Genomic DNA, 19,287 nt, shown 5'->3' with positions numbered 1-19,287 from the left:
ATTTAAATTTCCTTATTCTATCACTGATATTAATATCCTCTCAATCTCTCAGTCTCCAAATGCAATGCCCTCTAACTTCTCTCTTCTGACTGTGGTAGACTGAATTATGTCCCCTGCAAATGTATATGTTGAAGCCCTACCCCCAATGTGATGGCAGTTGAAGAAGGGGCCTTTTTTTCTTTGCTGCAAGACTTCTCAGAGCCCTTCGTGTGCTGATATTCATCATGAATCTCCACTAAAGGAATGTGCTCTGTAGTATGTCTTCACATTTGACCACAGGACCTTTTTCTGACCCCCACTCTCTCTCCTCTCACTGCTCCAGGATTTCCATGTTCTAGCTCCACACCCAGGGGATGCCACCACCCACCGCAAGGAGCCTTGTCAGCTTCAGGCTGTCAGCGTTGCTGTGGCGCTGCCAGCTTCTTCTGGTCTTGGCCTGTCCACCCAGACACCCCTCCCGGCCTTCTCCTCACAAGAGCCCCTGCTGCTCCCCCAGTGGGTGAAGTCACTTCCTGCTCCACAGAAAGGATGAAGTCCAAGCTCGAGGCCGGCCTCCCACCCCATGCCTCTAACATGTCTACATCTACAGATGTCCTAGCTTCTCCCAGACAGGCCATTCCTCCTTCTGAAGGGGGACAGGGGCATTTTAGTCTCAGAAGAGAAAAGAATTGTCAGAGAAGGGAGGCTGCTGTTTGGGGTCACAGAGTCAGTCAGAGGCAGGGATCCAGTTAGAAGGCCCCTGAAGCCCAGGCGAGGGCCCTTTCCCCAAGGCCATGCTGCCATCTATCGTAAATGCCTCCCAGGAGGTAGCCCTGGTCCCAGAGGCTTGCACAGGATAGACACACGCCATTAACACATTGCTTAGACAGCATAAAAGTACCTACTCATCTTGTGAGTATGTATTGGCAGTAGCCTGTCAAGCCTAGAACTATTTTGTTTCCTTCCTTTTTAAAAAGTGTCTTTTAAATTTTAAACTTATTTTTTGATGTAAGGTAAAGCAGAGTGAATACAGTTAGTAATATATGCGGTGCCAGGGAGACACTTGATTCATTGGAGAAAGAACTTCGCAACCTCTATGAATGTCCTATGTGCCCTATATGAATCTTCTAGAAACTAATACAAAACAGTGTTAAATGCAAACTGTAACCAAAACAGAAAACTGATCTTTACATTTACTTTGAAATTATAGTTGACGTACAATATGGCACTAGTCTCAGTTGTACAACATAGTAATTAGACATTACACACCTTATGGAGCGATGACCGCAAGGCCAGGGCCCCCGGGACACCATGCATGGTTATTACAATATCACTGACTGGATTCCTCTGCTGCACTTCACATCCCTGTGACTTGCTTTATCACTGCACTTCGTGCTTGTTTCCTTCTTCCTCCCTGCACTGTTTCCTCCAGATAAACCGCTGTAGTCCTAGAACTGCCCAGGGATTAAGTAGAATGCTTTCTGTCCTAACCATCAAAACTAAAACTCATTTATTCAGCTGCCTCTCAGAGGAGCTCCATTTTTTTCCCCCAGCATTTTCTCTGAGTTCCCACCGTGCTGAGGATGTCCCAGTAAGGTGAAGACAGAGGAGGAGCCACACCTGCAGGGCCCATGAAGGTGGAAGCTTGAGCAGTACCTTCCTTTCAGCGGGCAGGAAGCTCTGCTTTTGTCATCATATCTCCTCCCACGTCACCACCACAGAAACAAACACATCCAGGGCAGTGGCTCCACTTAGACATCTCACATTTAGAGACAACATGTGAATAAAAAAATCACTGAAAGCCCTCTGCTAGAGGCAGGCCTCTTGGCCTCAAATTACCTTTCTTTCTCTACTGTTCATCTCCCTTGGTACTTAGGGTAGAGCTGGTCTTGTCTGCTTTCTTTTTCCAGGTACTTTGGGGAGAATTCATTTTTTGCTTATTTGTTTTTCAATACAGAAGACAAGACTTTTAGGTGGTAATTAGAGTTAGACGAGGTCAGGAGGGTGGGGTCCTTGTGATAAGATTAGTGCCCTTCTAAGCAGAGACACCACAGGGTGTCTCTCTCTCCCCAGGTGAGGACGTGGTGAGAAGGCAGTTGTCTGCAAGTCAGGAAGAGTGTTCTCACCGAAAGTGGACGTGTTGGCACCCTGATCTCAGACTTCTAGCCTCCAGAACAGTGAGGAGACAGAGTTCCGTTATTTAAGCCACCCAACTGTGGTACTTTGTTAGGCAGGCCAAGCTGACCAAGACATTTACTGTATTTATTCATTATTCCGCAGGTCTTTCAGCTAGAAAGAACAGACTCACTCAGGCCAGTAGAGAAGCCGCTGTAAAGACACTAGTATGAAAAAGGTGATGGAATCCTATAGAAGTTCACAACCAAAAGAGGCCATAACCCTGGTCTCACAGTTAGGAATGGGAAGGTAGTTCTGGAACCAAGGCAGCATCTATGCATCTGAGACTCATAAATATGAGAAATGGCCATCATCATTAACAGATTCAGTTCTACTCTATGGATTCCTTCTACAGATCTGCCTACTTGGTATTCCTAGCTCTAATTCCCCAGTTCTTACCTTTCGTTCTATAGAGCTTCTCCTTAATTACAGTTCTTGCTTCCTTACAGCTTTGAGCTGCTGTGACCCACTTTGGGCCTGACTTTGTCTCTGCCTCCCATGTCGACACCATTCCGTTGCTTAGACTCAGTTGCAACCTACTCTTGATTTTATTTACTTCATCTTCTTGTGATTCTACTCTCTTTTATGAGACTGAGTCTGTAAAAAGGAGCTATTTTTCTTTTTATAATGAATTGTCTTAATTGGTCAATTTAATGAAAATGTCTCTACATGAGAATACATAAATTGTTGAGCATGTCCAATTTATAGGCTAGCGCCTTCCTCTGGATTTATTATACAGCTGACTCAGCAGTTAATTATGGGTTTGCTGTCCAATTCTCCCCTTGTTCACTGTCTTTCATAGTTAGTAAAATTTTATATTATTTATTTGTCATGATTTATAGTTTCTTGCCTCTCCTAGGTATCCTTTCTAGAATCAGAGCCTATTGATTCAGCCCATTTTCTCAGTCTGAGTAGCTTTGAGAAAGTTGAAGTGCTTCAGCTTTTCCATTGTCAAAACAGGGGCGAAGAGGATCGGTGAAGGCCTGTAGATATTAGCTGATTACACCACCTAAGTAGCATTAAAGTTCAGAAAGCTATGGCTAGAGGCAGAAGCTCCATGGGAAGACCACGAAAAAAAAGATTCCCAAGATTGGTTTCAGCACTTCTTGATTAGACAGAAATTTCTGTTTTCCTTTCAACTACAATTTTTGCTGAGGAGTCCATAAGATATGTCATTATTGTCAGTGAACTGGTGCGGCCAGTGCCATGCGACCAATGCTTTGTCACAAAATATTCCTTAGCAATATTTTTATTGATGGTAGTTCCATGAGGAAAATCTCCACAATGGCCACTATATGGTTAACAGTTATAGAGTTGGTAGATGGAGAAGTTGTCTGGCTCACTATTTAACCCCCCATTTTGTGGAAACTGCATCCCACACTGGGGTGGACTCACAGCAAGGAACTACACAGCGGCTCACCACTCCTCACTGGCAGATTACTGAATGGGTTCTAGAGCCACACTTGGCTAATCAGACTTATCTTTCCCTGTAAATAGATCTGGGCCTAGTACCTCTGTCTAAGCACTGCACCACATGGCAGGGGCGCTGTGGGAGTGGCCAGCTGCAGCAGGGTGGACTGAGATTCCGTGACAACCCTGCAGAGAAGCGAAGAATGACATGATACACCAGGAAAGCGGAGGGGGTAAAGTATAATTCCTGGTTTGCTCCACCCTAATCCCTTCAGTACATTCCACTTTTGTTTTCAAGTCTTACCAGACACAGTTGTCACTCTCAATTCTACTCCCACATTTCTGTGACTTGCCACCTCCTCTGGCAACTCTAATCCTACATCTAGTTTACAAGCTTGTTCACAACTTCCTCTTCTCCCCTTAGCTTCTCCAAAACACTTCATCAGTTTTGCATTTCACTTGGATCTCTGTCTCCTGAATACGCCTTAAATGTTCCCTCTACTGGGGTCTACAGGTTTGTCCCTGTCTTCAAATGCCTGACCTATACTCCAGGTAGTCATGCTTGCTCTCCTTACAGAAAATGTCCCTGTCCCACACCCCAGGTATTTATGACATTTATGACATTATCATGGTTTCCTAGGCCATTCTTTTGGGGCCTATTATGTAGCTCCTTGTGGTGCCAGCTTTCTCCTCCAGTTCGTAATATCTCAACTGCACTGTGAGCGCTGCGGGCTCACCCCGGGCTTCCAGCCAGTGGCTCCTGCAATGTGTGGAGTTGGGAAAGTAACGCAGGCTAGAACAAATCCAAATTTACTAGAAACCTGCTGCTGGATGCATAGTCTCTAAAGAACTTGAGTTTCCTTTTTATAACTAAACTTACTGTTTTTGTTGATTTTCCATTACATTCCTTGTACTTTACTTACTGAGGCATATAGGAATATATCTTTATCCTAAAAACAAACCCAAACAATAGAGAATTGCACAGCATATAACATGAGACCTCCCCTGCATGCGGCACGCCCCCGCCCCCACTCACTTGTCCCCACGGAGCTGATCACTGGTAACAGCTGAGAGACACTGTTCCAGACCTTTTACTGATGATTTACTTGCAAATGGGAACATGTTTTAATTTTATTAACAAAGATAATACTTTAGAGTATTCTAAACTTATTTTTTCTGTATAAGAATAGGTTCTCTTTCTATGATAATACATATAAATATACCACATTCTTTGTCAGAGCTGCACATCAAATATGCTCCCACCAACTTACTGACGGACATAAGTTGCTATTGCAACAATGCTACAGTGAAAAAAGATAAATAAGTCGTGGTGAATTCATTTGTCAGCTGAGTTTGGTGACAATAGTTCCAGATGGTTTGCCTCAAGCCCTGGTGAGTCTGGCTGGCCTGGATGGGTTTGTCAGTATTGAAAATGAGTCTATTTCCACAGGCCGTTTAATTCTCATTCTTCTGACAGTGAAGACAGGCTCTTCTCTAGACTCTGATTCCAACTATCTGTGATTCCAGTGCCCATGTGTCTTTCATTTTATCAGGTTTCCAGTTTTAAACCACATTTTTGTTTCTAAATGTTAGTGCTTATTAAATCTTCTTTAAATGGCAAAATTGTATATGCAACTAGCTATTATGTAATAGTCATTAAAGTTACTTTTTTTTCAGAAATTGCTGGTATCTCAACAAAGCAGATGGTTAAATCAAGATTTCACAACATAATAAATTGGTATTCTTTGTGTAGACATAGGATTGCACTTTCTCTAGTTGGCAGATGGTGTCATTTAAAAAATGCCCACTTTTCACTATAATGTATTATTCGAAGATACCACAAATGAAGTTTAAATTATTCTTAAATAGGAAAATATAACAAGTGGAAGCTAATTTGAATTAGTCTTACCAAGTCTTTAACCAGAGATAATAGGACATAACTGACATGCAACTGGCAGCATTTATATAACACGGAAGGAATGCACAAGCCAGACAGCCGCACTTCAGTTCAGTCCTGCTAGAGCTGTACTCGTGGAGTAGCTAAGCCAAGTCCTACAATACCCGGTGGCTTTGGCAATACTTTGGTTCTCAGTGTTCAAATATTAGGAAAGAAGACACAGCTTACACATCCTAGCCACCAAAGGTTCTCCTAGGTACCTTTAAAGGGTTGAAGAAACAGTCTTAAGATACAAGGTTCTACTTTAAACTCCCTTGGCAAGGCATTCAAATAAATACAAACCATAAAGAAATTCTGCTGCCCAACCAAGAAAGCAGCATGACAACAGTGGATTAACCCATTCCATTGACTGGGCAGAACAGAAGAACCTGATTATTTCCCATCTGTGAACTGCTAAAGAACAGGCATGGTTATTGACATCTCAATTAAGAACATGGGAGGAGATGCAGGAAATGTTTTATCATTGATTGATCGCTGGCTGTGGGAGAGAACCACCTGATTATACACAAATTAATGAGTTCATCAAGCAGCATTTTCAAGACGATCAAAAAGCACATCCTAGTGGAGTTTACCCTCAAGCTGATCCCATTACCAGAGTACTTTGACAGCTTCTCTTTCAATTAAAAAACGTATATTCGGTTTCAAATAAAACATCTTGAAAGGTTTTTCCCAGAAGTTTGGTTAGAGTTCCTAATTTTGAGGAGCTGCTACATGGTGGCCTTTGGGTCGGGACAACGTGTAAGGGAACATCTGAGAATGATTTCTTGTTCTTTTTCAGGGCAAGTGCCGGCTATCTGTAGGCAAAATGTAAGGGGACACAGCTTTAACAAATTAGAGTCTTTCATAAGAGAAGCCTTGTACTACGTCAGCATGTTCCCCAGCCGCTGCCAATGAGCAAATTTTATAAAATACCTTCTTGGAGTGATAATTTCTTCCCAACCGTGAGAACCAGAACTCTCAACTCTGGCCAAATGAATGTCATACTTTATCTTTTACTTATAAACTCTACATTAAGTTCTAAAATAAGAGTTTGGGAGAGTGTTAATCTACCTCATGACTTAGGCCAAGTTATAAATATTGTCAATTCTGCAGCCACTACCCCATCTCCTTTCCTGCAACTTTGGTTTGCAGGCCAGCACTTAATCCATTGAGCCACAGCAGCCAGGCTTTCCTGCAACTTTGACGAAGGGGAAAAACTAGGGCTGAAAGGTGGGTTTCATGCACAGCCCAGATCTTAGCACTCCCCCTCGTTATCTCACTTGCAACTGGGAGAAGATTGGGGAACGAGAAGAAATTGGAGAATATATAAATAATAAGAGCAAAGAAGAAGAGAAAGAAAAATAGAGGAGAAGAAAGAACGAGAGGGGAAGAGAGAGACAGAGGTGGGAGGAAGGGTGGGAGGGAGGAAGGAGAAAGGTACAAGGGAATGTGCCTAGACTTGGACTTGGTGAGGTCCCTAGTTGACGACAGGAGTGCCCTAGGAGACCTGCAGAGACGTGGCTCTGTCCACCCGCTTCTGCCGCTACCTCAAGCTGCACCCAAGCATTTGCCAGGACACAAAAAGAGAAGAATCGCATCTGCTGAAATACTCATTCACAGAGTGGTCATTTTTCAGAGATACACATTGAAAATCATAAACTGTAAGATAAGAAATTACAAAGCATATAGAAATATTCACGGAGGAGTGGGGGTATATTTCATGGGGTAGCTATATATTTCACTTTATATTAAAGAACTACTCTTTTTACTTTTTACTTATTTTTTTTCTTAGCGTCCTTCTTTTTAAAGCCACACATTTGCAAAGAAGATAAGGTTATATTTATCTTTACCTACAAAAGAAAGAAAAAAATGGACACTGCTAAGATTTTCAGGTTAAAACAAACAAACAAAAAAACCCTGACAATATGTTATTCTGTTCAATTATTACAGAGAACAAATATTATATTAAACATTGAATTTATAAAAGTAGTTAAAACATATATGCCTATGTTATGCAATGGCATTGTTCTCCTGGATCTGCTTAATGACCAAAAACAGTGATGACAATATAAAGTGATGCTCTTTCTTCCCTGGTTTCTACAGCTCAGATGGAATTAGATCTTACTGTTATGATGGCATTGGAGACAGTTCTGTATATTGCTTTTGGGGCTTTTCAGAATTTATTATGTAAGAAGTATTTTTTTTTGAACTTTATTCATCTCAGCTAGTGAACTGCACCCAACAGGAATTTTCCTATTATACTGAGGTGTGATCTGATCCAGAAAAAACCTGCATGATGTACAAGGGATCATGATATTCCCCAAAAGGCCAGTGAATCACTTATCTCAAATACTTTGGAAAGCACTTTTTGTCCTATAAGGTGGGATTTAACTCATAATTTTACCAGGGTGCACTTATAAAGTCTGTGTGGAGGGAGGCTCCGGTCTGGTATATTTTGATATCATATTCAGCACTCCTGCGGTACTTAATACAGAGGAAAATAATAAATGTTTGTTGAGTGAATGACTCATTACTATTCCTAAAAGCAGTGAAATCTTAAGGAGAAATAAGATAAAAGGCAAGATGAGCTAAAGTCATTTCAATGCCTTCTTAAATACAAACACAATTCATACTAATCAAAGACAAATTTGAAAATGTTTTCTCTTTCATTTATACCATCCCAAGGGTTTTGTGGAACCAGATCTTAACAACTTCTCAAATATACTTTTACTATTTGAATTTTTTCTTGTATTTACAGAATATATGCACTGCTGAAACAGAAGAGGAGAAACAATGCCATGTTTTAATATTGTATTTTAGTAAATATTTTAATTAATTTAATTTAATTTTTAATTAATTACAATCAAATCTCTTCCAAACAGATAACAACTGAACTTATTTATAATTAATTGCTGGCAATGAAGAGGTCACCAAAAGTCAGATTTTTCTAAACAGACACTTTAACAGTAAATTTAGCAAACTGAAATTCTGACTTCATGCAGCAGTCTCTGTGGAAATTATTTGTTGGGGCAGGGATCTCTGTTCATTTGAGAGGTCTGCCCTTCCCCGCTCCCCCAAGTTCAGGGGCCCTGTTCTTCCAGTGTAGGTGCCAATTGATTGTACCTTTTGCTAGAGAGTCAATTCATGCAAGCCAGGAAATTTGTCATTTTTCATACTGTATCTGCAGGAGCAGCTTCCCTCAAATTAATTGTTTAACAGCTCTTTGGGATAATCACAAGATTAAACCTATTTGCCTGAAGTTTAAGGTCATGGTGAAAATGTCAAGTTGTGAAGCACCTTAATCACTAGCTAGCTTTGGGTGGGGGGTGGGTTGTGCTTTTTTTTTTTATGACATCCCTCTCAGCATCTCCTCACACTTCAACCATGTATTTTAGCCTATGCTAAAAGAACAGCATAGTACACACAGCATTTCATTATTAACCAGCTTAGTTTTTGTCATGGAAAAAACTGCTCACCTTCATTTGTATGCTACATTGCTTCCTAACCTTCAAACAGATGAGAGAGCAAGAAATCTAGGTTCCAAATGCAGTAGTCTTTCCACTTACACGTAATGTGATGGTAATAATACAGTGGCCTCCCTGGGCCAGGACCCTCTTCCCTTCAACAAGGTAATTTTAAAGACATGAGTTATCATGGCTGTTTGCTGTTCTCCAGCCTTATTGGCCTCAACATAGCTGAGACTGTTGCTTACCAAATAGGCAGAAAAGTGCACTTAAGTCACAATAAATAAGACAATGTTATCAAGAGCCTGGCATAGCTGGGGACTCAGTAAAAGCTCATTCCCTTCACTCCTTGCCCTGCCACCGAGCACTGAGAATTTCCCACCGCAATCGGGTTTGAAGCACACCCTGGCACGGCTGGGGACCTCCTCGAGCTCTGACGACACACACTGCGTTCCTGTTGGCTGACAGACCCACGAGTGACACATTTTCTATCTCAGAAGACTGGCCAGGTTTTGCAGGAGCCAGACTGAGGCAAACTTAAGGGAGAAGGAACGACGCTCCCCCACCCGTAGCAGGAGCAGCAGCTCCCAGGTCAGGGCTTCCCATTCATCCCCACAGCGAGCACCAAACCTGCTCTACAGCAGGTTCACAGAACCCATCAGGCTTCCTTTCACTCCGATGCTTTCGCCTGTGCCCCTGGCCACCAGCACAAACCCCACCTCCCAGATCACGGTACACACTCTCTCACGTCCATCCCCAAGCTGTTCCTTGCACATTCTCCAAGTCTCCACTCTCCACTGCCTTCTAAACACTTCAGTGTCCTCTCAAACCCCGTGTCCATGGTCACTGAACTTCCCTCCACCCTCATTCTCTTCTTTAATTACTTCCTTCACCTTTCCATTACCTAAATATGCATGTATCTGAGCACATTGGTTTTCTTTTTTAGTGTTTTTTTAACCAACCTTCCTTAGCGAGTGCTTTTTGACTTTCTTTTATGATCCATGTGCCCTGGTGCCAGGAGGTTGAGATGAGGGTTCTTGGACTGTTTTCCCATTTGTCTTTCCATTAGTCCCATTAAAAACCTGCATTCCCTAGGCCACCCAAATGCACCATCCACCAAACACTCTTGCTTAGTTATGAGTTTTATATCTTTAAAAAACATATATTCCTGTGACCTCATATTCTCTCCAGTAACCATTTTTCTGCTCCTTTAAAAGATTTCCCTTTCTTCCTGCCCCCCTTTTTTTTCTACCAATCACACTTCTGTGTACTCCAGTCTGGGTCTGCCTACCATGCTTCTGCTCCCCAAGATCCCCCGTGAAACCCCAGGTGGCTGAATTCGGTGATGTCTGTAGCTTCATCTTTTAGCAACAGCTGACATAGCCAACCTCCTCTCCCCTTCTGGAAACATTCTATTTTGCTGGGCTCCATAATGCCACGCTCTGCTGGGTTTTGTCCTACTTTCTTTGTGACTCCTTGGTCCTATTTCCTTGTTCTCCTTCCTTTACTTGACCTTCAAACCATGAAGTTCATTGATAATCAATGCTGGACTTTTTAGATTTTCTCAACTTACATTACCTTCTTACAATGAACTTACTGATCCTGGGCCCTTAAATGCCATCTGCAAACATTGAGGATTTACATATTTCAGGAGATGTATTTCCAACTCTGACCTATTCACTAAGCTGTAGATTCAGTTCAGCTCTGCACCTGACATCTCCATATTGAGTCCGACATCGATTTCAACCTCAGCAGGGCCAAGTCTAAGCTCTGATTCCCACCTTGATACTGTCACCCTGGACTAGTCTCTCTCATCTCCGCCACCTCAAGAAAGACCACCATTTAAACAGTTGACTCAAATTTTAAAAAAATAAAAATAAAGATATCCTCGACTATTCTTCTTCCTCTTTCTTCCTAAATCAGCAAGTCCTACTGGTTCTATGTCCAAAACTCATCTGTAAGACACCAATTTTTATTTCTTTCTATTGTGAACACCCTCATACATAAGTATCTTAGTAGTCTAACTGATCTCCTAGCTTCTTAACAACAGGGATTAGGTTACATTGCTTTCCTGCTTTAAAGAATGCTACTCATGCTTCCACTCTTCTTACAGCAAAACCCTCCCATTTGTTTGTAAGACCTTGTGAGATATGGTCACTGCCCAGCCTTCAGCCTCATGCTCTCAGACATGCTCAGTGTCACTCCTTGGGGCCCCAAGGACACTGGCCTGCCTGCCTTTGCTCAGGTACAGGGACCATCAATCTTCCCTGGTCACGGCAGGCTCCTTCCTAACCAAGCAACTTCAGGTAGCTTCCCCTCGTTACTTTCTATCGCATCACATCACTAGTGCATTTCCCTTCACTGCATTTTCAAGATTTATTCTTGTCTTCCTGTTTATTTGACTCCCCCATGTGGCCTTCAGTTTCACAAGGGCAGGAATCCACTCTCCTGTTTACCTCAAGGTTCCCAGCACTCAACACAGTGAAGAACACTGAGTAGGCGTTCGATAAATATTTGCTTAATGAACAAAATGAATGAGGAAATGTATGAGATCACCAACTTCCTGTTCAAAGTCCTCATTTATAGTACACTCATTTGTTATAGAACTGACAGTAGAGGCCCCGCACGGTGAAATGGTGTTTCTCGACACAAAAATACACTGATCTTAAGTCTAGAACTAAATTGTAATTGAGTCCAGAAGCCAGTATTTTTCACTGAAGAGGCTGTAAAGACTGTTCTGTCTCAAGGTCTTGAGCACAATGATAAACACCGCCAAACCTGTGCCTACATCGGTGCTTCCCCAGTGATTTCCTAAACTGGTTCCACTGCATGACAGCAAATACAATAAAGAAGAACCAACATTATATGTGACTGACTTCCAGACCAGAAGGCAAACCCTGTGCAGTAGGACTACAAACGCTAATCCCACTGCCCGTGCCCCTCGTCTAGGATTGTAGATAGGCCATGTTCTAACACTTGATTCAGAGATGGTATATGCATTTCTCCCGTCTGTCAAGACAAATAATGCAAACAATCCTATGCAGGCAAATTTGTGAAACTGGGAAAATATCTCAACTAGCCTGCTGCCTACCTCCAATTCTAGGCCCTCCCCTCTCTAGACGTCCAGATCCATTCAAAACCCTCCTTTCTGTCCTTTAACTCTTTATTAAAATCTATACTCAAGAAAAGATCTGATGAATGAATCCTTCCTCTGGTGTTATAAATTATAGGATAGCAAAATAGGTGTCTTCTCCCCATTTGAACATTTAACAATAAGGTTCCAGTTTAGCAGAGCAAACAAAACAAACACAAAACTAACTAAAAAGAAAAGTCAACTCTAACATGGGAGATTTTTGCGTTTTTGACCTAGTTAGTGGAGAAAGTCTTGGAGGCGAGAGCACCGCTTGTTAACGTAAAACTTGTGTCACGATTGAGAAACACATCTCAGCTCACTCACTGGGCCAGCAGAGGTTTTAACCTAAGTTTCAGGTTTTAGGATAACTACCTGAGGTCAGTTACTTAACTCCCAGTTACCAAAGTGGGCTCTGTTGGTTCCCGAGGTTGAATTCTGTACGTGACTATCAGGAGTCTGCCAAGGAGCCAAAAAATGAAACTCCTTTTCTAAACGTATTTTTGTATTTCTACTCATGAGGCTTAGATAACGTGTGGCATTATAACAAACAGCAATTCCTCTAGGGTACTCCACTGAAGACACAAAATAATGATTTCATGTTTATTTGCTTCATGAAGAGAGAGGAAAATTAGAGACCGCACTGCACCACTTTGCCCATAACTCTGCCCGGCTCCCCGTAACTGTTACATATGTCCCCACACGATAAGCAAGTAACTGATTTTAACTCTAAAGCAACATCATTTAAAAAATTTAAAACAAAATCTTATAGAGAAACTTTATCAAACTTAGAACACACTTTATATCTTAAAAACACAGAAATATTCTGTTAATGTGACAATAATAAATGACCATAATAATATAAATAAAATAAAAATTAGAAAAACAAATGAATACTGAAACCCTGTCTCACATGTGCAGAATGCTGATCAAACAAGTTGATGAGCTTGGCTCATTCAAACCAGTAGACAAAAAAATAATTGATACTACCATGAGAATTTATCACTTTAAAATTATAATAGGAAGTGCAAATAATTCAAAATTAGAGTATATAAACATCTATTTTGCCTTGATCTAATTAAAGATTGGCCTGAGTAATTGCAGTCTGGGAGAAAATGCATATTAGATGCTATGCTATGATAAATTTATCATAGCATAAATTTATATGCAAATTAAAATCTAGAAGGTAGTAATGATACCTGGTAACAAAGGAGATTCTTGATTCTGAAGTCCAAGCTTCCTTAAAATTCCTTAGCGAGCTCTCACCACTTCCACCACTGTTACCCTCTCTGTGCTCTTCCCAACATATAACTTACAAAAACACAGGCATCCCTAAAAGTTGTAAGACATACTTTTACATTTTTTAAAATGTAGAATTAAATGATTATGCATGTAGTCACCATCATGCAGTTTATTTATAGCTATATTAAAATATAGCTTTAAAACGTTTAAAATAAGCAAAATTTTTAAAAATTGTCAAAAGAGGAAAATTTAATGGCCCTACATCAGTATTTTAAAGTCGCTATCTGTGCCTTTCTCTTTCAGGGATCCTCACACCTTTACAGAACCAGGATATACTTTCTGACAAAACACTATTAGTGTGTCAGTTCAGTACAATGACCACAGCTAAGTAACAGATGCCTTCTGGTATCTCTTACATTTGATGCTGGTAATGCAACACTCTAGCTGAAGAAATACAGCATTCACTTTGCCTTGGGATTGGTTACTTAGAGGCAAGTTCAGGTGCACATGTCTTATCAGGGAGCTTTTTTGGGGACAGGAGAGTGAGGGGAAGCAGAAGGAGCTAAGCTCGTTATGGTCTAACTACAGCTGATTTGGGAGGATAGCAATAGGTATCAATTGCGAACTGCATAGCAGAGAGTATTCTACCTTGAAGCAAAGAGCCACTTCCTATATCCTCTTATCATTCATTCATTGTGTGGGGAAGGGAAGCATAACCTCCATGGGGGGTAATACAACTCAACTCCTGCTGTGCCAACGGCAGCTATCTAAAGAAGGTGACAGGTTGAGCTGTTAGCACTCAAAACTTAGAGAAGCTTGCTGAAGGGCTCACCTACAGTACAGGTGGGGATCTGAGCCACAGCCCAAAGGCTGAGACAGCTAGGATCTTCCTCAGTATTACATTTGTTCTTCAATACTAATTTGTTTCTGTCAAAGAAATAGCCAAATAATTTTTCTGCATGAGCTTACTAAATACCTGAAAACAAACAGACCGCACTTTGCATACTTAATCACAGAGGTGGCCTCCCGAAGTGAACTGTGTGGAATACACACTGAAGGAGCTTAGGAAGAGTCTTGAAAAGACCACTTTTCCTCTTCCCTCAAGAAATACTGTCACCATAGATGGAAAATTGCTCATCAGGTGTTGGCTGTAAGAACTGGTTTTCCTGAAAACTAACCATTTGCTCATTTCAAATGCCCATGAAGTTTCACATTGTTTTCCTTTCTAATTTCCATCATCATAGCTGCACGGTATGATTTACAGTCTTCCATGGTATTCTACAGAAAATATTAGGGCTTTAGAGAATTTATCATAAACCACTGAGTAAATTCTCCACTGGTGTGAAACTTCCCCATCTCCTCAGAATTAATACGGGCAAAGAAAGGCAGTTTCGACAGCTCTAACCTTTTCACAGTTTCAAATACATGTGATTACATGTCTGAACAATTTGGGGCAGCAAATTTTAGAGCAACTATCTTGTCACACAATAGGGAAATGGGTGCTGGGGAGGACTGGTGACAATCTAATGCTGACAGCTGGACAAAGAGAGCGGTCTCTGTAACTTGATTTTACTGAGTTTACTCTAAATGCAAGACAATCACTCAGGATTGCCATGAACACGGTCACCGATTAGGAGTTGAGAATTCAATTGATTCTGAAAGCAGCTTTGTCTCAATTTGATGGAAAGACAGCCAAAGGCCTGCATGGCATCTCCTGCGCCCGGGCTCCCAGGAATCTGCTTAGCAATACCAGTGATGGCATCTGCAGGGCACACGACTCTGGACTGAAACACAGAAGGTTTGCAGTCACACTTCACACCTCTCATGGAGAAAGAGGATTGATTTCACCTTAGCCAACCTCCCTAAAAGCACACCATCAGTGTCCAGATCCAAACAACTCAGAGTAACATCCAGAATCTTTCAAAGGACAACCCTGGAAAATTAAGTATCATACAGAGATTGGAGCCCAGAAGAGTTCTTTCAGAGCAAAGCCCCTCACCACAATTGCTGTTTAGGGAAAAGAAAAATGTTTATACCCAGGGAAAAAATTCCAAGTCCCAGACCATGACCACAACAGAATTCTAGTACATGAAACAGTCTTGTACAATTCTTTAGCATTCAACAAAATAACTTTAGGAATATTGTGAAACAATTACAAAGCTCGCATCCCCTACACCCTCCACTATACACATACACACACACACACACACACACCAATCTATCAGCTTTTATCCTATGATTATCCTGCTGCTAGAATTCTATCCTAGTAGATATTCCAAGTAACTCTAGTATCCTAGATAGAAAATCTGCCACAGAATTGCCATCTTGTTCTTGGTGAATCTTTACAGGTAAATAAAAATTATAACAGTATTTTGAAAATATGTGAACTCTAATCTCTTAATTTTTCCATTTTTTCTTCTATCTGTAATAAATTTTTATGAGCCATTATGTTGTAAAAACATTCATCAAAATTTTGTTTTTACTGGTACTCTGCTTCTTTGAAATAGTGCATTAGGTAGAAAAGGAGAAAAGGCTGGAAAGCAAGGCTAATTAAATGACGATGCTTGCCTCTTCTTTCCTAATAACTTAAAAACAAGCATTCACTCTTAACCACAGTTACGAAGCACATGTTGTATAACACAGTGCACATACACGTTCTCTACTCAGCCTGCAGCACGCTCATTGTCTTCTGTAGCAGATGTAGAGGGAACTAATCATTTGGCAAAGGAACAAATGGTCTAACAATGAACTATGGAGGGGAAGGTAGAGTCCCCAAAAAGGATTAGCTGCCTCACAGCATCACTAAGATCTTGATGAGTTTCACCCTTTCCCAATCTCTGCAGGCAGGGTATGAATCTATGCGTGCAACATCTCTACATTACTTGCTCTTGTATGTGGTTACATACAAATTCATAATCACATGTAACAGAAAGTTTGTCAAACCACCCTGAAGTCATAGTTATAATCAAGGATAGCATAGTCTTCCGGTGAGTAAAAAAGTATATTTTTAAGTGTAATTACAAGAGGCTATATTAGGCACTAGAAGGTAAGAAACCAGTACTGCCTTGTAACTTTCCGAGGAGATAAATAAAAAGAAATGCCTTTTTCACTATCACGGAATTCTGTCTAGGGACAAATGTTCTGGAGACGAAAGGAAAGAATAATTACACAATATTAATATTCTGCCCTTTTCCTAGGCAGACGTATCTAAAGTGATTTCCTACAGACAGTTAAATACAGCAAATGTAAATTTCAGCAACTCTCTCCGCGGCAGAAATTAACCTCCTGCAACAGGTATCTTTTGAGTTCACTACATATCACAGGAGCTAATGAAAGATCAAGCTCAGGTTAATAATATTTCTCTTGCTTACATCCTCTCACAGCCATTTTTTAAGTCAAATAGCACTACAAATTAAGGGTCAAGAGGATAAGTGATTCTAAAGATAAATATCTCATTACCAATACTAATGACCCTTGGATTAAAAGACAATCTGCATTCTTTTCTCTATACATGATCCAATGACCACTTTCAGTGAAGGTGGATTTCCAACAACTTATCTCCTTGCAAAGGGGAAGTTCCCTCTCGTAGGGGTCAGGTTCTGGGATACTGACTGCTGCCTACCATGAACCCAGCACTGTTCTGGGCGCTTGGGGGAATCATCGCTTTCCCACCCCCAGCTTCATTTAGAAGAACTTTAAATAATGAGAGTGAGTCATATTGTTAATAAAGAATTCAAACAAAATAGGAATCATGAAGTGATAAGGAAAAGTCCCTTCTCCATCTCATTTTGGAAAGGTGGCCACTGTTAAGGTTTTATTATGTATAATATCAAGGAAGTGGGGTTTCTGGGGCAAAGAACAGGAATGCTGCCTTGCCAGCCCTCCCCCACTATCCTTCTGGTTGATTTAAAAGCTTTTAAAAAAATTTTTTTTGAAGAATTGAGGCTTTAGCTGCTTTATGTTTTACAAATAATGTTTCTAACTTGTCTTTGTCTTTAGATTTCACCAAATCTTGCAGCCTCGGCCCTGTGGGCACAGCTCTGCCTTCTGTGCCCTCCTTGGCCAGAAGGCCCACAGGTGGAGGCGTGCAGGATGCCAAGGTCTGAGCTCTTCTTAGCAGCTTCCTCACATTGTTTCCAACTTTCTGAGCAATCTTTTGGCAGTTTAACAAGGAACATTTTAAGTGTATTTTATTAATTATGCTATTACTGTTGACCCATTTTTTTCTTCCCTTTATGCCCCTCCACCCTACAACCCCCTCCCACAAGCATTCCCTCACCTTAGTTCGTGTCCATGGGTTGTACATATAAGTTCTTTGGCTTCTCCATTTCCTACACTATTCTTAACAACCCCCTGTCTATTTTCTACCTACCATTTATGCTTCTTATTCCCTCTACCTTTTCCCCCATTCTCCCCCCACCCCCTCCCCGCTGATAACCCTCCATGTGATCTCCATTTCTGTGATTCTGTTCAAGAAGGAACATTTTCAAGCAATGAACAAATCAACTTAATGTTTAAAAAGGAAAGCATCTGCTTACTTCTGCTTTTGTTGCTTGTGCTTCAGGTGCTTTGTTCTAGGAGTTTTATGATTTCAGGACTCACATTTAAGTCTAATCCATTTCAAGTTCATTGTTGTGGGTGGTGTAAGATAAGGGTCTAGTTTCATTCTTTGGCATGTGAACATCCAGTTTTCCCAGCACCAATGAGTGAAGTGACTGTCTTTTCTCCATCTAGTACTCTTGGCTCCCTTGTCAAATATTAGTTGACCACATATGAAGGGGTTTATTTCTGAGTTCTCCATTCCATTCCATTGGTCTATATCAGTGATTTCAACACTTTTCATCTCGTAGTACACATAAACTAATTACTAAGATTCTGCAGCACACCAAAAAAATACATTACATTTTTTGCCCATCTGACAAAAAAGTAGGTACAATTTTGATTGACTTACAAAAATTTAATAATATAGCCCTGGCTAGTGTAGCTCAGTGGATTGAGCACGGGCTGCGAACCAAAGTGTCGCAGGTTCGATTCCCAGCCAGGGTACATGCCTGGGTTGCGGGCCACAGCCCCCAGCAACTGCACATTGATGTTTCTCTCTCTCTCTCTATCTCCCTCCCTTCCCTCTCTAAAAATAAATAAATAAAATCTTTTTAAAAATTAAAAAAATTTAATAATAGTAATTCCCTACCCTTTTGCTCCAAAGTGACTTTTTTAAAAGTCAGGTGTCTATACTTGCATAGAAGGATATCTGGTATAAAGAATTAACCAATCAGACACAACCTTATTATGTAGTGTCGCCAATAAGATGCAACTCTATTATATGACCTATATATTTATGGTTCAACAGACAGGGCATTCACACTGGACGGCTATTGTTGTGTTGGCTGTTGTCATTTTTTCCTTTGAAAACCTAAGGAAAAAGAGGTTAGTGCTCCTGACTAAATAGGCACTGCATTTTTTAAAAAATTCTTATGGCACACTGGTTGAAAATCACTGGTCTATATGTCTGTTTTTATAGTAGTACCACACCATTTTGACTGCTATTACAGTGTAGCTTGAAATCAGGAAGTGTAGTGCCAACTCCTCTGTTCTTTCTCAGTGTTTGTTTGGCTACTTGGGGGTCTTTTTTGATTGCATATAAATTTTAGGACTATTTTTTTCTACATCTGTAAAAATGCCATTGGAAACTTGATAGGCATTACATTGAATCTATAGGTGGCTTTTTGTAGTACTGTCATTTTAACGATATAATTCTACACAGGAAAGGAAAGCATCAACAAAATAAAAAGGCAGCCTATGGAATGAAAGAAGATACTTGCAAATAATGAATCTGATAAGGAGTTGATATCCTAAATATAAGGAACTAGTGCAACTCAATGGCAAAAAAACAAACTGTACAATTAAATAGGCATTTTTCCAAAGAAGGTATTCAAATGTCCAACAGGTAT

At 40.7% G+C, this 19,287-nt stretch overlaps 1 protein-coding gene and 1 long non-coding RNA gene across 2 annotated transcripts in view; both read right to left on the bottom strand.

Annotated features, from left to right (window-relative positions):
* The window catches only part of CHSY3 (chondroitin sulfate synthase 3), a 242,405-nt gene that overhangs the window by 125,873 nt on the left and 97,245 nt on the right, over nucleotides 1-19,287 (bottom strand). The window lies entirely within an intron of this gene.
* On the bottom strand, nucleotides 9,201-17,634 carry LOC118497937. Its single transcript, XR_004900457.1, has 2 exons — nucleotides 16,048-17,634; nucleotides 9,201-16,014 (listed from the first exon to the last, which is right to left on the bottom strand). It is a non-coding gene; the product is annotated as an uncharacterized LOC118497937 (long non-coding RNA).

This window comes from Phyllostomus discolor, chromosome 13 (genome assembly GCF_004126475.2).
Source record: "Phyllostomus discolor isolate MPI-MPIP mPhyDis1 chromosome 13, mPhyDis1.pri.v3, whole genome shotgun sequence".
NCBI lineage: Eukaryota > Metazoa > Chordata > Mammalia > Chiroptera > Phyllostomidae > Phyllostomus > Phyllostomus discolor.
This window is presented reverse-complemented; position numbering and strand designations above follow the sequence as displayed.